At 34.8% G+C, this 13,483-nt stretch overlaps 1 protein-coding gene across 1 annotated transcript in view; it reads right to left on the bottom strand.

Moving 5' to 3' along the window:
* Positions 1–13,483, bottom strand: part of BMP6 (bone morphogenetic protein 6) — a 196,767-nt gene that overhangs the window by 35,537 nt on the left and 147,747 nt on the right. The window lies entirely within an intron of this gene.

The raw sequence follows: 13,483 nt of genomic DNA, 5'->3' as shown, positions 1-13,483 counted from the left end.
AATGTATAATTATAAAATTAAAAAAAAAAAAAAGAAGAAGAACCAGAGATTCTGGATTTAAATCCTGACTCTACAGCAGTAAAATGTGGTCTTGGACATGTTACTTGGCCTCAGTTTCATTATCCCTAAACTATAAGAGTTTGGACTATATAACCCCTCTCATTCCTTCAAGGGTTCCTAGGAACCCTTCTTGAATGGAAAGAAACTTGACACAATAATTAAGTATGAAGAGATTACATATCTCTGATCCATTTAAGTAATTAGATACCAATTAATTTGGAAGTGAGTAAGATGGGAGATGATAGAGGGTCAGTGGAATGGGAAGGAGAAAGAAGACCTTAGTCTACTCTTAAAGGACTGAAATTTTAGACCTGTTAAATAAGAAATTAAAACCAGAAATCCCAGATGGGGATTCTGTCCTGAAAGAGAGGGGAAAAAGGGATGATAGAGAAAAGAATAGGGAAGCAAGGAAGCTGGATCTAGAGCTCTTAAGGAAACAAAAGTAATTTAAGAGACCCTAATTTTAAATGAGAAAAGCAAAGTTTAAAAAAATTATGACAAATGAGTTATGAGAACTTAGGCAAATGAGTGATAAGAATTTATTACCTAATCTACATAAGGACCTCTTAAAAATATACAATGGCAACTTCCAGTCTACAATGGACAAATTGATCAAAGGATATAAGTGGTCAATTTTCAAAAGAAGAAACACACATTTTTTAAAATAACCATTAAAAAAGTAACTTCACAAATAATCAGAGACAAATTAAAATAATATTGGTAGTACTACTATAATCCATCAAATTGGCAAAAAATAATTAAAAGCCAAGAAACTCAAATGTAGTATATTTATGCAGGAGAAACAAACATTCATTGCTGATAGAATTACAAATCTGTAGAACCTTTTTGATGTACAACCCACCAGCATATCTACTTAACTGAAACTTCTTTTTGTCTATAGGTTTCACCTATCACACAAATTTCACTGTCACCAACCAGGGAGCTTACCCTCTTTTTGTGTCATGTTGTTTTTCAGAATAATGCTTTTAAATAATTGAAGGAAATGATAAATTTTAGAAGTTAGTAAAAATAAAGTTGCAACTTTTTTCCTATCCAATTTTATTGATATCTTGAAACTTATGAAATGTAGACATTTATCTAGGAAGTATAATCAGCAGTCAAGGAACCTATATGAGGCCATATAATTTAGTGGCTAAACTTAGATTTGAAGTTAGGCTTCCTATTACCTAGTGTAGGGCCCTTTCTGATTCACTAGCTGATTTCAAATTGGGTTGGGATTGGTAATTTAGCTACTTTTATACCAAAGGAGTTAATGTTTGAAGCCGTCTTCTCACTATACAATGTTGCTTCTCTAAAAGGGAACAGTAGCTCTCTACTTCATTGAAAGAACCAACTTCAAGACATTTTGATAGTCTGTAACTACTCCAGGAAGTCTCTGTAGACTTAGATCCTTTCGGCTCCATACCTTCATTTCAGGGCCCAGCCCAGAACCAAACCAACCATCTCTGAGACTAATGTAACAGGGTATACTATTCTCTTCAGCCAATTTAACCTTAACTTCATGGGTTGACTGTCAACAAGCATTAAGAGTTATGAAAGCAGACCATTGAAATACCGCCTGCAGTAGTCTAAACAGTGCCAAAACCTACAACCACAGCTCAATGTAGGATAGGGCAAATTAGGGCAATTAATGGAAGTCCCACACTTTGGGCAGGTCCTGTGGTTGCTACATGACTGGCAACTAGGCAGTGACACCCCTGGGCTACATATTGCCTTTTTGTGACCCCTTTTTAGGGCCCTCCTTAATCTTCATTTTAACCTGATTTCACCTGTATAAAATCATTGAAGGAGTATAAATCATAGAGTTTGATTTGCCCTAGTTCTCATATACTTTACAATTTGACTCTGACAACAGCAGAGATGTAATCTGAGATGTGACCCATTCTGACTCTCACAAGTTCTACTAACTCTATTTCTTTCTCTTTTTCTTTCTCTCTTCCTTCCTTCTTTTTTTTCCTTCTTTCCTTCCTTAACTTAAAAGCCTAATAAAATGAGCATTTCTTTTAGTCTTTTTTTCTTCTTGAAAAAAAGAAAAACAAAATCCTTTTACAAATAAGTATAGTCAAGTAAAATAAATTCCTGCATTGGTCATGTTTCTTTCAAATCTGTTCTGCTATCTGCTTCTGTTTTGTGGGTGAGTTTATTCCATCAAAGTTCACAGTTATTTTTAATTAGATATTTCCCTCCTACCTCTTCTCTCATATTTTATTCCTTTCTTTGCCTTTTGTCCTTCTTTTTACAAAGAACAAAAAGTGATAAGATAAAGTGTTGCCAACACATTCCACCAACACATTGTGAGCTCCTTGAGTGGGAAATCACAATTTCCCGACTGAATCCATGTAAGGAAACATTTAGAGACATGCAGATTTTGACGAAGGGCTTCCAGCTAGGATATTCCACATGGACAAACCTCACAGTGCAAGGTCTGTCCTGGGGTCAGCAGTTGTATAACCAAAGCAAAGACCCTTGGGGATCCTGCTTAGTAAGGGGATAAGGCTACTTATCAGGGAAGGATGAGGCACACATGGACTAGGCCTGAAGTATTATATAGATCAGGAAGTAGGGATAAGTAATCAATGATGCTGTAGACTATGATTTCAGAAGAAAATCTTGGATTCACCTTCTAGGTACAAGTTAGAATTTGTATCTGAGCAACAAGGGCTGGTGGTGAGTGAGGGCATTCCTGTCATTTTAAACCCAAAGATCTTTCTTCCTAGATAACAAGGGCTGGGACCAGCACAAGGAAACACCCTAGGACCTAACTAGAGGAAAGCTTGAGATTTGTGTTAACAAACTGGTATTAGGAGCCTATAAAGTTCAAATCAGGAGGGAAATGCATAGACTTTATCCTAGATCAGACTGTTTGGAGTGTGCTAAAAACTTGCAACTCTCTGACAGGAGCTACCCCTGAGACCACTGAAGAATAAACCATTCAGGAGCAGTAGTAAGATCCAGTCAGAATAAAAAACAGGATCCAGCAAATTCCCAGTGTACCCTCCAGAATTATGCAAACTCCAAACAAAATCCTTGAGGAAAAAAATGTCTAAATCTGTGAAAAAGTGAGAAAACAAAAAAGACATTTGTGATAAAAGAGATTATATGGAGCCAGGGATGTACAAAGCATAACCCCACAGAAAAATAATAACTATACAACATAGACATGTAAAGTCTCAAAATCAAAATACAACTTTCCATCAAAGTCTACTAGAATTCCTAGAAGAAATGAAGTCAATCAATGTTTTAAGAAACAAAGTCGGAGAGAATTTCATAAGATCATAGATTTAGAGACATTTTCTTCATCAAGAAGATCCTTGTAGGAAGACACAAAAAAGTACCTATTTGTCAATCCTGCTACTAGATAATTAATGATATTGTTTTTGGTTAGCAAATAGAGAGCAATTATTATGCATTCTATGGGAATGGGGAAAAAATTAGGTTATATTATTCTATACTTTTATCAGCATTTTCTTAAAGAAATAGAATTAAATTATAAAATGGCATCAATTGACTTTTAATGTGAGAAAAGCACAATAACATATAGAAGAAAAGTAATTTCATAGTACACAAAGCATATCATATTATATACTTAACTGTGAAGAGGGAGGTATGTTAAAACATATTTAAATTTAGGTTGGAATACCAGTTCCTCCAATTATACTATCTGTATGATCTTGTACAAATCATAGCCTTATAAATCTCAATTTTCTTATCTGTAAAATGAGAAAATAAGATTCATTGACATTAAAAATTACGTTCTGGCTTTCCAAGTTTTATGATATACTTCCAATTCTAATTATAACAATTATTCATCCTGATCTTGTGTTTAGGCAGAGTAACTAATAAATATTTAATCACTGGTTTGTCTAAGGTGAGGGGAAGAGGGAGGCAAGGGGAAAAAAAGGAGAAAAAGGAAATTTACATGATAACTCTATAATATATATAAAAGGAATAGCAAGTTGGATATGATAGATTTACAGTTTTATGCGAACTTATCTTTTCAAAATTATGCTTTGTTATGGAAATGCTTGTTTTATTCCATGAATTGATAATAAATTAAAAATTTACAAAAAAAACCAAAAACCTGGGGGGTTATCCTGGGGGGTGGGGGAGAGAATACCTGACATTTTTTCAAGTTTAATCTGCATTATTAACATTTTTATAACACTTTTTAAAGTCTAGACAGTCAAAACAATAAATCAAGACCTGATTTGTAATATTTGCTGATTTCTGAAATATAAATGTTTACACTGAAAATGAGCAATTATGTTTCCAGAGTCAGTTTGTGTTGGCTTCACTTCAGCAAACCCCTACTAGTGTTTTACACACTTTGTGTTTGGTCTTCTATGTGCCAATTTATTGTCTCAAATATTAAATTGTTAAAGGGTTAAATGCCACAATAATGTTTCTTTGTTATCATGAATACTCATATCTGGATATATGCCTTAACTTCACACAGTATAAAGCTTATTTCCTAAAACAACTAGGTTTTACATTGATAATTTCCATTAACTTGTAGCACAACCTCTTCTAGCCTTCCTTAATCAGGGTTTCTGATCTGCTTTTTATATTAGTGACCCCATGATGTCATTCCCTCTGCCCCAGCTGGGTATGTGACTCAGCACTTTACAACCTGAATTTTTCTTTTTTAAAGAAGACAGACTTTTTTTGCAACAAAACCAAACATATGCTAAGCACATTTAATCCATCAAATACCACAAATATAACTTAAACAAAGATGAGAAAAGAAAATAGATTTCCTCACAGACCTCTCAGTAGTTTTCAGCCAAGACACCCCAAGATGGTGCAGGTGGGAAGATCAAACCATTCCACACCAAGGGAAGGGGCCTGCAGTTAAAGTTGGACAACCTTTTGGAAGAACTCTTAGAGACAGTGGGATGCCTAGGCTCTTGGCCCAGAACTTCCTGGACTAGAAGAGATACAGAAGAAAATCCTCTCCTTTCTTACAATTTAGAATTGTATATAAGCATGTAATTCTCCTAGTGTTTCCCCTCTCCCATGCAGAAAAAAAACTCAGAAGCTTCAGTCCTAGAATCCAGGGAAGCTCCTAGCTCTTCTGGAGCAGAATATCATCAAAAGTTGAGACAAATGAGGCTTTTATATTACTTTCCAAACTTATTTCTGGCCCCAAGGAAGTATAACATGACCATTTTAAGAACAAAGCAGTTGGTTTTTGTTGGCTGTAGTTCCGCATAAACCTTACAAATATTGTGTTGGCTGCTCTTGAAAAAGAAAAGAAAAGAAAAAAAGAAAAAAAACATACACAGGACCCCCAACACTAGTTTTTTCTGAATATAATGTTAAGCCATTTTCTACCCAGCAATAAAACAATGTATTTAAATAAATTATAGAGCTTGAAAGCTTCCTACATTCTTCAAAAGTCATTGATCACCCATTTTTGCCACTGCAAAGCTTCTTTCATGAAAAGTGAATTCAGTGAATAATTATATGATTGGCACTCGATTGACAAGTTGATTCCAATCAAGTCACCTAGTAGAATATTAGTTAAGAATTATTTTTTATTTATCTGAGTAAGAGTTTACATACTACTTCAACAACAATACTATATGATGATCAATTCTGATGAATGTGACCATTTTCAACAATGAGACGAACCAAATCAGTTCCAGTAGAGCAGTAATGAACTGAATCAGCTACATACAGCAAAAGAACTCTGGGAGATGACTATGAACTACTACATAGAATTCCCAGTCCCTCTATTTTTGTCTGCCTACATTTTTGATTTCCTTCACAGGCTAATTGTACATTATTTCAAAGTCCAATTCTTTTTGTACAGCAAAACAACTGTTTGGACATATATACATATTGTATTTAATTTATACTTTAACATATTTAATATGTATTGGTCAACCTGCCATCTGTGGTGGGGGTGGGGGAAGGAGGGGAAAAATTAGAACAAAAGGTTTGGCAATTGTCAAGGTTGTAAAATTACCCATGTATATATCTGATAAATAAAAACTATTAAAATAAAAAAAAAAGAGTTTACATACTACCTCTTATCAATCCACAAGCATTTATTAAGCACTTACTATGTGACAAGCACTGTACTAAACTCTGGGATACAAAGTAAAGTGAAAAAGAAAGGGAAAAGGGGGGATAGCTAGGCGGGCAGTGGATAAAACACTGGCTCTGGAGTTAGGAGGACCAGAATTCAGATTTACTAGCTGTGTGATCCTAGACAAGCGATTTAACCCCCATTGCCCTCAAAAAAAATGGGGGGAATGGAAAAGGCATTTATATATATAGCACCTATTATGTGTCAGGTACTATGCAAAACACTTTATAAAGGTTGATCCTCACAACAACCCTGGGAGGTAGTTTTTGAGGCTGTATTAAAACTCAGGTTTTCCTGATTCCAGGCCCAGGTTTTATTCAGTGCACTACTCAGCTGCTCCTAAAAACACTATCCCTGTCTTTTAGGAACTTCAATACTAATGGGAGAAACAACTTATAAACAAAACCCAAAAATATATAGAGTTCATAGATATCAGATGAGGCATGGTTAGGCAAAAGTTTATTTAGAAAAAGATCTGCAAGCTCAAATAGATCAACACTTTCATATGGTAGCCAATAAAAAAGTCATTGCAATCTTGGGCTGAATTAAAATAAGCATAGCTCTCAAGACTAAAGATGTGATATTATAGTTTTACAGTATTTTGCCCTGGTCAGAAAGGTTTTGAGCAACATCATTTAGAAAGACATTGAGAAGTTAGGAGTATCCAGAAGAGAACAAAAAAGAATGGTGAAAGATCTCAAATGCATGCTAACTTCAAATGCATTCCATGTCAAAATTGCTTTACAGAATTAGACATGATTAGCATGGAAAAGAAGTAGTTCAGGGGGACTTTACAAATTGTATTCAAATATTTGAAGAGTTGTATTATCAAAGGTGTATTACAGATGTTCCATTTGGCTTCAGAGGGCAGATCTAGGAAACATGGAGCTAAACAGAACAGATCTTTTCTCTGCAAGAAGGAAGGTTAGGTCTTGAGATGGGAACAAGTTTCCTAACAAGTAGAATTCTCCAAAACCAGAGTGGGCTGCCCCAGGATATAATGTATTACCCATAGTAGAAGTCTTCAAGTAAATCTTATGACCACTTCTGGATATGTAGTTAGAGATTATTGTAAAAGTAAGAGTTAAAGACCTGGCTCTTTCCAATTTTGTGTTTCTGTTATTCATGGTCCTTTCCTACTTCAAAGACAATACACTTATTTGATTTTTCTCTTGCCCTTCTAACAACTCTTTCTTTGCTTCATTATCTTATTAAGCCCTAATTTTTAAGCATTTATCAAGGATCTGTACTTTTCTATTCTTTCTCCAATCATAGTTTCCCTTCTATAACTTCAAGTAATATAAACGTTAGATGATTTAAAAATATCTGTCTCCAGCTTCCAAAACTCTAGAGTCCCATCTCTGCCTACAAACAGCACTATCCAGATGCACTGACACTTCCCCCTCACTCTAAGCTTCAGATTATTATTTTCCTAACTTTTTCCTCCTTTTGGCTTCACTATTTCCATCAGCAGCATTCCATATTGAAAACCTTAGTATTATCTTGGATGCTTCTTTCTCCTGGGAAGCCTTTTTCTTCTCCTACATTTCATTCTCATCCCCAAACCTATGCATTCTTTTTCCATACTACTTCTTGCATCTCCTTTTCTTTGTTACTGCCTCCATCCTAATACAAGCCTTCATTATCACCTCTTGCAATAATTTATTAATGTGTCTTCTCACATTTATCATCTTTACTCCTTCAGTTTATTCTCTAAATACCTGCCACACTAATTCTTCTTCTGAAAAGTTCTAGTCATGTCACTCCTTTACTGAAAAATCTTCAGTACCTCCCTATTAGCACTTCAAGTGCTCCAAAATGTGGGACTACTTTTCAATGCTTATCTGTAATTATCTTTATTTTGTTCCAGTCAATCTAAACTATTTCCTGACATATGATTTCTACTTCTGTCTTTACTCAAGCTATTTCTTATATCTGGAATATCCCCTCTCTCCCTCTTACATATCCTGTTGAATTTCTTCACAACTTTTAAAGCCCAGTTTAAATGTTACTATCAGGGTTCAAGAAAGTCTGGCAGAGACATCCATTAAGAAACAATAAAGAGATCAGAAACAACTATTGAGGACATAATTGTCAGTGATCAGTCATCATCAGTCCCCTAATTTATCATACAACTCAACACACAAAACTCTATCTGATAAATAGGAAAAAAAAGTGGCTCACCATTATAGAGATGCAGAGAAACTTAAGAACACAGAGAAACAATAAACTCTCCTAATCTATGCTGTTCTGTCATAGAGAACTTTCACTTATCATTCTTGTTTTTACTGTCAAAAAAACTGACACTTTAGCCACCACCTGAGTACTGATTTATAAATATTAGCCCAATAGCCAGACTCTTAAATAGGAGTGTTTCAGAATGCCCTCCTTATGACTCTCAGAAACAGCTAACTTCCTATTCCTACAACTCAACTGCACCGCCACCCTAATGGCAATTACAAAATATCTTCCCATCAAAGACCCTTCCTTCCTAATCTTTGAAGGGGGTATGTGGCCTTAGCTGGCCTTCCTGTATGAACCTTAAGACAATTGGTCTGCCCCACTGAAAAGGTAGGAGCCTTCTCTGCTCTGTTGGAATATAGGATAGTAGACAATATATTTCCTACAGACTGTTTATTTTTAGCACTCTTCCTCTTTTATACATTATTCAGAGCAACTGAAAGCTTACATTATATACAACTCAGTTTTAGTATCTAGTTATCTCTTATAGAAAACTTTCCTTTCTTTCTCTCAAGGGGCTGGTTTGTGGAAGGACTACTCTTGTCATTTCTACTATTTTCTTTGTACCACCAGGATCCAGCTAAGTAGGGTATACCTAAATATCTTATACCTTTTTTTTCCCTCATGGCCTCTTATCTGGGATGAAGCCCTTACTTAAAGATCTTAATCCCCTGGAAGGTTCATCTTCAGACTCAAAGATGTTCAGTCTAATCTGTTCACCCCAAAGATGATGGTCAACTCTAACCTACCTTGATATCTCATCTAGGTCTTAAAATCTTATATCTCTTCTCAGTACACCTGATGATGTGTACTGTGTGAGGTATTCCATGGAACTACTTCCACACATCTATCCAGCAGAAGTACATTGCCTAGATCTCAATAGCAGTTAAGATAGAATGGTTCTCCTTTGAGTAAGCCACCATGGAAGCTCAGTTTGGCCACACATTGAAGAACCAAGACCTCTAACTCAAGTCTGCTGACCTATAACCTTCTCTCTCCTGTCTTCTTAAATGTCTTATACTATTCTGACCATAGGATCTCTTATGCTTTTGGATCAGATTATCACGTTCTCCATACCTTGAAATCTCCTCCTCATGCAGTTTAACTCAACTTTGGACATTGGACACTTCCTCATTTCCCTCAGCCTCTTTTACCTTTGGATCAGAAGGCTGTTAGGAAGAGCATTAAGCTCCCCAGATATACTTTTATAGAGATCTGGAACTTTCAGCTCACTTTCCACTTTCCATCTGTAGTTTTGCTTAGTTTGAACTCTGTGGAAAAGATGCCTCCGAGCTGGGTACTCCCTAGTGTTCTCCCCTCCCCCACTTTCCAACAGGAACTAAGACTTTTTTTTTTTCTATTTGTATCCATGTAGCACAGTACCTGGCATACCATAGGTGTTTAATAAATGTTTATTGTACTAATGCAGACAAGATTAGAAGGGAAGCAATAAACTGGGAAAACATTTTTATAGTTAAAGTTCTGATAAAGGCCTCATTTCCAAATTATATAGAGAATTGACTCAAATTTATAAGAAATCAAACCATTCTCCAACTGATAAATGCTCAAAAGATATGAACATAAAATTTTCAGATGAAGAAATTGAAATGATTTCTAGTCATATGCAAAGAGGCTCCAAATCATTATTGATCAGAGAAATGATACTACTCCACACCTCTCAGATTGGCTAGAATGACAGGGAAAGATAATGACGAATGTTGGAGGGAATGTGGGAAAACTGGGACACTGATACATTGTTAGTAGAGTTATGAACAGATCCAACCATTCTGGAGAGCAATTTGGAATTATGCTCAAAAAATTCTCAAACTATGCATACCCTTTGACCCAGCAGTGTTTGATCATGATCATGGACTTATATCCCAAAGAGATCTTAAACAAGAGAGAGGGACCCAAAAATATTTGTGGCAGCTCTTTTTGTGGTGGCCAGAAACTGGAAACTGAGTGGATGCCCATCAATTGGAGAATGGCTGAATAAATTGTGGTATATGAATATTATGCAATATTATTGTTCTGTAAGAAATGGACAGCAGGATGATTTCAGAGACTTACATGAACTGATGCTGAGTGAAATGAGCAGAACTAGGAGATCATTATACACTTCAACAACAATAATATATGCTGATTAATTCTGGCTCTCTTCAACAATGAGATGATTCAAACCAGTTCCAACTGGTTCATTAATGAAGAGAATCAGCTACAACCAGAGAGAGAACTATAGGAAATGAATATGGACCACAACATTTCCACTCTTTCTGTTGTTGTTTGCTTGCATTTTTGTTTTCCCTCTCAGTTTTTTTTAACTTTCTTTATAGATCCAATTTTTCTTGTGCAGCAAGATAATTGTATAAATATATATACATATATTATATTTAACATATGCTTTAACATATCTAACATGTATTGGACAACTTGCCATCTAGGGGAGGGGGTGGGGGGAAGGAGGGAAAAAGTTGAAATAGAAGGTTTTGCAAGGGTCAATGTTGAAAAATTACCCATGCATATGTTTTGTAAATAAAAAGCTATAACAAAAAAGATTATACGTTTGTATGTTATTCTAGTTTACATAACATTTCCTATTTTAAAAATTATAATAGATAATATAATTACATATTATATTGTAATGTATTATATGCTATTATATATGCTTACATGCTATATTGTATATTGTGATTATATTATCATATATAATTACATACCTTCATATATTATCCTAACTTTAAAAATATAAAAAAAAATACTTTAAAATACTATAAAAAAACATACTTTAAACCCAATCTATATCATACATAGTATTATTAACTCTGGGAAATTTGTCATTGCCAACTGTTGGGCTTGTAACTCTTTTGCCTTCTTTGTTGCAATCCCTTCTCTTGGCCTTAAGGTCTACTTTTTTCTATAATATACATGTGGTCACTTTGTTACCTGAATATTTTAATTGTTCCTGCAAGGTCATTTAAAACAGAGATCACTTCCTACAAGTCTAAATCACTCTCAACTATTGGGATTCATTTATATATGTAAATAGCCATCTCTTTTCCTCTGTATGCTTAATGTATATAGAAGCATTCCATTTATTATGAGGATATTCAAATATTATCAAGAAACTGACATTTAAATACTGGTAATCTCTCAGCAAACATTATCTCTATAATAGGAAAATTATCCAATATATAAAAGGAATTGTCCAATCTAGTTCCCATTCCCCTCCCTGATAATTTTCTAAGAATGTAAAGTATCCTAACTAGGTCTATTGCTAATGTTTGGGATTAGACATTATAAATCCTCTCATAATGATCTAGGAAGGCACTAGTTTGCTTCTGCTGTCCCTGGATAACCTCCTCTGGGATTGAGAATATAGACATCATAGTTGCAAGGGTCCCCTAACTTGTGGTATAAGAATACAGAGAAGACCTTAAAAGGAATATTAAGAATACAATTAACACCGACCTTATGGTACAAATTTACAATCAAAACTCTTAGTGTATCTTGTGTCTATGGCTTCAAACAGCTTATAGCATACTTTAAAGAGTTTTCCAAGTATAAGTGTAAAACAACATAAAGAAACTCAAAGACATATTTTTAAAAAGTTACTTGAAAATACAACTCTGAGTTATATGATCTTAATCTAAAGAGGTTTCACTTATTTCTCTTGTTCCTCCTCCTGTCAATACAGTCAGCTCTGCAATCACAGTATCAGTATCAGTACCAAACAAAAGCTCTGGAGCCCCAGGCAGCCTCAGAGAGAAAGGGGGTTGATCCTGTGTTCTTGGTAGAAGCTTCTGCTTTCTTGCTTCATACCTCATCATGATATGAAGATCAAGAGAGTTTGTGATAGGCATCAATGGAGAGAATATCTATACTGATAAAATTATAGAGCTTTGAAGCACTGAAGCTTTTTATCTTTGTGCCACATTTTTCTTTTTAACTGTTGCCTCCAATGCTTGCACATAGATGTCATTAATAGATGTTTGAAGAATTGAATTGAATTATTGTTTTTGTCATAATCATTAGTGAATTAATTTTTATACTCAGTCATAGAGCCATTACTTGCAGCAAGAATCATAGCCATGTTCAAAAATCATATGAAAATCTAAGTTTTGGATGCTATGGAAATGTTAGAGAGACTTGGAGAGTCAATGAATTTTGTCTATGACCATCCAAAGATCTCACAACAGGGGAGGAGGGGTATTGGGATTTATAAATCAAATACAACAAATCCCTCCCCCCACTAAATTTATATCACTTCTCTCCAATGTTGGTACAATACTCTTGTTTCCTTATTTGTGTATTCCACTCTTGACAGCAAGACTAGTGCACCCAATGCCTCCCTGAACTACCAAACAGCCCATTAAATATCCAGTAAGATCCAAGATCCAAGATTTTTTGGCAAATTTACCATTTTATTTTTCAGTATTCCAAGCTTTGGTTAATTGTTAAAGAGTAATTTCCAAAACACATTAGCTAACCAAGCAAAGATTGTGTTCTTCTCTACATTCTGTGAAATATTCAGTTTGCACGTCTATATACATATTGCTAGGGAAAATGCAAACATGATACTTTTGATATATTGTCCTATTATGTAAATATATGAAAGTCCTGTTTTTCCTAAGAAACACTATTTATGATTGTAACCAAGGAAGATATTTTTCTTTGACTCCCTTCCAACCTTCCCAATCATTTTATGATTGTTTTATTCAAGATATTTTGGTATAGACCTCAGAATATACTTCTAAGCAGCTGTGTTGTTTTCTTCTCTCTCATGTAGTTAAATTTGATATTGCACCATAATTTTTATTAGGAACTTCAATACTTGGAACTAAGGCAACTTTACCAAGAAAGAGAAAAAAAGGAAGATAGAAGCAGAAAGAGATAGGCAGAGAGGCCCCAAATAATCACTAAACACTATTTTCATCACTCCAAATTCTCTTCCGGTTTCTAATAAAGAATATACGTATTATTGTAAAGTTGTATTTCAAAGTAGCTGATTTTAAAAGAGGGTTAGCATCACTCCAGGACATAGGAACGTAGCATTTTGGATATTAGATT

This window comes from Sminthopsis crassicaudata, chromosome 1 (assembly GCF_048593235.1).
Source record: "Sminthopsis crassicaudata isolate SCR6 chromosome 1, ASM4859323v1, whole genome shotgun sequence".
In the NCBI taxonomy this organism is placed as follows: Eukaryota; Metazoa; Chordata; class Mammalia; order Dasyuromorphia; family Dasyuridae; genus Sminthopsis; species Sminthopsis crassicaudata.
Note: the sequence above shows the minus strand (reverse complement) of the source record. Positions and strands in the feature narration are given on the sequence as shown.